The sequence below is a fragment of the Grammomys surdaster genome, unplaced genomic scaffold (assembly GCF_004785775.1).
Source record: "Grammomys surdaster isolate TR1022 unplaced genomic scaffold, NIH_TR_1.0 125946, whole genome shotgun sequence".
Taxonomy (NCBI): Eukaryota; Metazoa; Chordata; class Mammalia; order Rodentia; family Muridae; genus Grammomys; species Grammomys surdaster.
In genome coordinates this window covers 2,959,459-2,965,462 of record NW_021620768.1, presented here as the reverse complement: position 1 = coordinate 2,965,462, position 6,004 = coordinate 2,959,459, and positions in this window count along the sequence as shown.

Here is a 6,004-nt window from a genome sequence, read left to right as displayed (position 1 = left end):
ATGGCTAGGGCGCAGATTGGTGACATCACTGGCGCGCCGGCGTGGGAGGGAGGCCCATGTGATGCATCCCTCTTTTGTTTGAGCCCCTGGAAAATGAGGGGTTTGTGGCTTCTTCTCTCTCAGTTTTTTACCATCTGAGGAGGACATTTTTGTGAGGAGGACATTCCCAAATGGTGGGAACCAGGTACTTGGTGTCAGGATACTGCAGTTTTTCTTAGGGCCTTGATTCTACTCTCCAGCTCTCCATAATGTGGTTTGGTCGGAAGACCCGAGAAATTATGTGTAGATACAATCTTCTTTTTCAAGTGGACCTGAAGGCCACAGAACTGGTTGTCAATGTTCTGTGGCCAATAGACTTCTGAAGATCTGCTTTAATTAAGTTGGTGCAGGAAAATGCAACAGAATGGAGGCTAGATTGATAGTTCAGGGCTAAGAGCAGTGGCTGCTCTTCCAGAAGTCTCACTGTTGATTCTCAGCACCTACATGTCTGCTCGAAACCATCTGTTATTCCAGAGAATCCCCATGAGCCCTCTTCTGGCCCCCACGTGGCATTGCACACGTATGATCTGTAAACATACCGCATGCAAAACACCCATACTCATCAAATAAACCAACACATCTACAACATGACACCCACGAGAAGAACTAAAATATTTCCAATGAGCTGTTCATCACTTTGTAAGTGGTCCCAACCTTTCTGCTGTTGCCTTCACCTCAGTAGTAGTAACTCCCACCATGAATTTGCATTTACACAGCTACTACGTTGCTTTCATTTCTCTTCACATGTTACTAGTAAGCAACACGTTTTTATTAATTGTACATATATTGCCTGGGACTTTTATTTTCAGAAACTTGTTAAGTGTCATCTCTTATCATGCAACTTGAGTAAATTGCATATTGCACAATTTCACTGCTAGAGAATAATTGATTATGCATGCTAATTTATGTATCTCTTCTCTAACTATTTAAACATAATTTCAGTCTTCTATTTCCAGGTGTGATTATGATCACTATCTTCTGGTACCACTATATAAAATTTTTCTTGGTATTTTTATCTAGATGCAAGATTGATGGGTCTTTGGTATGTTAATGGTCCATTTTGTAACATATCATTGATTTTTTTATAGAAAATGTTTATACCATATTGCATAGCAACTTCCTCCTCTTGTAAAGACTCAGGGAGTAAACCCAGTGTGGTAAGGTGCACCTTTAATCTCAGCAATTGGAAGGCAGAGGCAGGCAGATCTCTGAGTTCAAGGCTATCCTGGTCTATAGAGTGAGTTCCAGGAAAGCCAGGGCTAAACAGATACCCTGTCTCAGAAAAAAAATCGAAAAAAGGATTCAGGTAAGGCTCAGGAAGCTCCTGAAACTTACAAGATTCATAAGGCCATCCCTGCAGTTACATAGGCAGTAATAGATTGCTTAGGAGGGAAAAGAGACAGAACTGGCTGCTCTGACTTGTTGACTGTGCTGGATGAGCTTTTGACTGATTTGTTACGCCTATAAGTAACCCCAGTAAACTCATTGGTTTGTCAATTTGGACTTTGGTGGAGTCATTACTTTAGCCTCTATCTGGAGTGACTAGATTTTTGTTTAAGTCTCCACAGAAACAGTCACAGAACACATACTAGCTGCTATTTGTGTTGTCTCTCATATCTCAGATCTTAACTTTTGTTAGTGAAATAATAATGTGGTGGAGAACATCTCCTGTTTCCAGCCAGGTTCTTTTCACACCCTCATCCAAGAATGTAGTGGACAGATAAGAGGTACTTTACTGTTGATTCGGGATCAACAACCTTAAGTGGAATAAAACAGCTTTAAAACATTGCCACATGGGACTTGACAAGTAAAATGAACAGGTTTGGCCTCTCAGACCAGTGGGATTCTAGTAGAGAACCATTATAGCAATGAGAAAGCTATCAGAAGGCTTAGGGGTCCCAACCAAGAGCTGTGCCTTGAAGAACAAGTGTTCAGATCACCAATAGGAGAACGAGAACAGCAGGCACAGCTTCTGTCTCAAGCAGCAGTAGAGGAAAACTCCCGTTTGGAGCTGAAGTGTAGAGTGTTGAAGTCTGAGGCAGGAATGAGTGAGGCTGGCTTGAGCAAGCACCCTGTTCCAAGTGGAAGCCCCAGGTGGCGGAAGCCTTAGGCACATGGAATCTCTAGCAAGTCCATCCCAGAGAGCCTTGAAGACAGTCTTTTTTTTTCTGATATCCTGAAGTCTTTACCTTCTGAAAAGAGCAGTAGCACCTGGGGCCAGCCCGCAGCCTGAGCCAGAAGCTGGACCCTGAACCCTTCCTTGCCTTCTTCCTTCAAAAAGTCTGTGGTGGTTCTGGCTGTGCATGTAATTTATAGGGTGCCAACTCAACTGAGTTTATGGGCTCTGATTGACTGAGTGTGGGTATTTAAATAATATGAAAAAAAAGGGACCAATCAAGGAAGAACTGTCAACCATGGTGGGAAAGAATCACAATCCTGCTGAGAGATGCCAAAAGTTAACAGGAATGTGGGCAGGCCTCCACCTCTATAGCTGTGTGAAGACTCTTATAAGAAAGCTTTCCTTTTCCTGGTTACTATGGTGATCTTGCAGGTTATCTATCACCTGCTTTCTTTTTGCATCCACTTCAACAGCTGTCAGCATTGCTGGCTGTCAGAAATTTTCATGTTGGGGTTGAGGCAGAGCATCCATAGGTGTTGGATGGAACCCCATCCTGGCCTTACTGGTCTTCCTTTAAATGTCTCTTCCACTTAGGGTAGGTCGCTGACAATCTTCTGCTGTGAAATGGATTTCAGGGCTGAGCAAGAAGATAGGATGGGAGAAGACTGTAGCACAGAAAAGATTTACTTGGACCAGTTTTGCATATTGGACCCCTTGGACCCCTTCCTCCCAGCATGAGATCAAGAAAGAAGAGAACCATCAAAAAACTAAGGAAAGGAGAGAAACTTGCAGAAGAGAGAGCCATTACTTTCATAGTATTCAACAGTCTATGGGTGAAATATTTTGGATTTTTTCTTTTGGGTAAGAGATTAATTAGAGGAGTTATTAATGTTGTGGACAGACAAACAGATAGCAACATGGCTTGTGGAGAGCTTTTGGGGCTGCTTAGCAGGAATCTGACATTGGCCAAGGACAAGGAAATGGGCTTTAGGCAGGAATCTAACATTGGGCCATGACAAGGAAGTAAGTTCAGGCAGGAATCTAATTTTAGGCTAAAGCAGAGAAATAATTTCAGTCAGGAGTCTAAGTCTTAGGCTAAAACAAAGAAGTAGGCCTCAGGCATGAATATGACTGTGGGCTAGGACAGGGAAGTAGGATCCCGATATTTTTGTCATCCCCTTGAGCCCTTAGAAACAGTGGTCTCCAGAGTGATCACAGGACTTTGTTTATTGCCTTGTTTGTTCCTTGACTATTTGCAGCTATCATATTGCTTGTTCCTCAACCTAGAACTGACCTAAATACTTGCATGTAATTAAAATGGTTTAAAAGAAAATTGAGAAAAAATAAACCCGCCTCAGCCTTCAGCCTCAGAACTGGCTGGGGTCATGCTGCAATATTGTCTAATCGGCTCTTTTCTTTTAATCCTCACTCCTGCGATGGAAAACCTGTTGACTGACTGAGGGGGCTTGGTCAATGGCTGGGGATCTAATGAGAATTTGGGATCCCATGACAGAGTAAGGGATTGCTTCCTATAGGTCTCAAAGGAAGGCAGAAGTATGTTTTATAGAGTGAAGCTGTCTCTGGTTCCTGGGCATCAGGAAGAAGGGAGGAACTTCCTGGGTAGTGTACTACCCTGAAGGTGTGAGGTAGGGGCACATTTAGTTAAGGTGTACCCATTATACAGGTGGAAGATATGTTGCCACCAACACCCCTCTGATGTCCCAGAAGACTCAAGAAAAAAAGCCATTCTCCTGGAATCCAGACGCTTTGAGGGTCTGATTATAGACTCAGGCTGGTTCTCTGCAGGGTGTCTGTCTCTCCCTGTAGCCACAGGGATCATGGAGTCAACCATGAGATTGGAGAGAGCTGCATGGGAGCACAACTTGAGCAGTGTCTGATCTGAGATTTAGCTTTTCTTTCCTTGAGTCCTGGTACCAGGGAGCAGGTTACAGATGCAGAGAGACTCTCCATAGGTGGCTTGACTTGCTGTGAAGCTGGATGGAGGAAAAGAATGCTGTAGGTGAGGGTGCCTTCACACAGAATTAGTCTGCAGCCCAGAATCTAGTAGTGGAGAGTTAGTAAGCCAGGAATTGCACAGCTGCAGGACTTACATGGTCTGTGAGAAGCAGGCTTTGTGACAGGTTCATAAGCTCCAGACAAACACATAAGTTTCCTTATAGAATGTAGACGTGTTCTATGTTGATTTTACTGTACTTTTTCTTCCATTTGTGTCTTTTCACTCTCTACTTAAAAAGTAGTATTCTTTTAATCTTTGGTCTTTTTTGTGGTTTCTTTTTGGGCTCATAAGTTATTTAAACAATATGCTCAAGGATAAGGGTGCCATTCAGTGGTAGACTGCAACTAGGTATACACAAGGCTTTGAGTTCAGTTTCCAATACCACACATTAAAAACAGCTGAAAGCAAATTTATTTCATAACTGTGGAGATTTAAAATTAAGCGTTCCTGTAATGCTTTGTCACCACAGCATACTTCTCATAATTACTTTTCATTTAAATGTGTTGTTCACTTGATAGAATATGTGTGTGAAAAAAATTTGTATATTCTCATGAGATGCAAAATTGTTTTCTGTCCATTAGTGAAAATGTGGTGATTTTGAGGTTCATATATCCTATATCTTTAATGATTTATGCTATTTCAATCACCACTCACAGAAAAAGGCATGTTGAAAAAAATTTACCAAAATCATAGTAGATTTGTCAGCCTTAAATATGTGTTTATTTACTTATTAGGGGCAGAATGTCAAGAACTTCAGGCTGGCTTCCTGTAGCCAAGGATAACCTTGTGCTTTGATCCTCCTGCCTCCGCCTCCAGAGATCTAGAAATTCAGGTGTGTGCCAATAGGCCTGGCTACTTCCTGTAGTCTGAATATGCTTAGAGCTGTGTTACTAGTTTTAGAGAATTAAAAAAATATTTTGAATGTAGTTCAAGGGGTTGGACTTCAGGCCTTGTGCCTCTTTTCTTCCTTCCTTCCTTCCTTCCTTCCTTCCTTCCTTCCTTCCTTTCTTTCTTTCTTTCTTTCTTTCTTTCTTTCTTTTTTAGTTTTTATTTTTCAAGACAGGGTTTCTCTGTGTAGCCCTGGCTATCCTGGAACTCAATCTCAGACCAGGCTGAACTCTAGAGATCCACCTGCCTCTGTCCCTCTAGTGCCTGATTAAAGACATCCACCACCACCGGTGGCACTCTACTGCTGGACTGTACTGCCAGCTCTCCTTTTTCTTTGTATTTCTTGTCAGAATCTGCTCAAATAGCCCAGACTGCCCCTGACCTCACTCTTTAGCCCCAGCAGGCCTTAAACCTTTGATCTTCCTGCCTCAGCTTCTGCCGAGTAGCTGGGATTACAGGCCATCATAGCACCGGGCCTAACTTAGTGAATTACATTTTATATTCTAATAACTTTTTAAATGAAAAGTTATCCCTTTCTGTCCCTATAGTGCCTTTTGCCTTAGTCTGGTTTGTTCTTATTAACACAGCCAAACCATCTTTTAAAAGTTAGATTTTCCTTGTAATTCCCAACTTTCTGAGGTCTGCCCCCCCCCCCCCCCCGCATTACTCATGCATGTAGCTGAGTAAAAACACTCACTGCCTGAAGGAGGCATCCACATTCTGGGAACTGAGCAGGGGAAGAGGGCTGAGGTGTCTTAATAAGTAAATATTCTGTTTGTTTGTTTGTTTGTTTGTTTGTTTCAGAACAATTACCCTTAGCCTCAGCAGTCTCTGATGACCCTAGACATCTTTGATGTGCTTGGTATGATAGCCCAAGCCTGCAGTCTCAACCCTAGGTAGGCTGAGGTAGGCTGAGGTAGGCTGAGGTAGGCTGAGGTAGG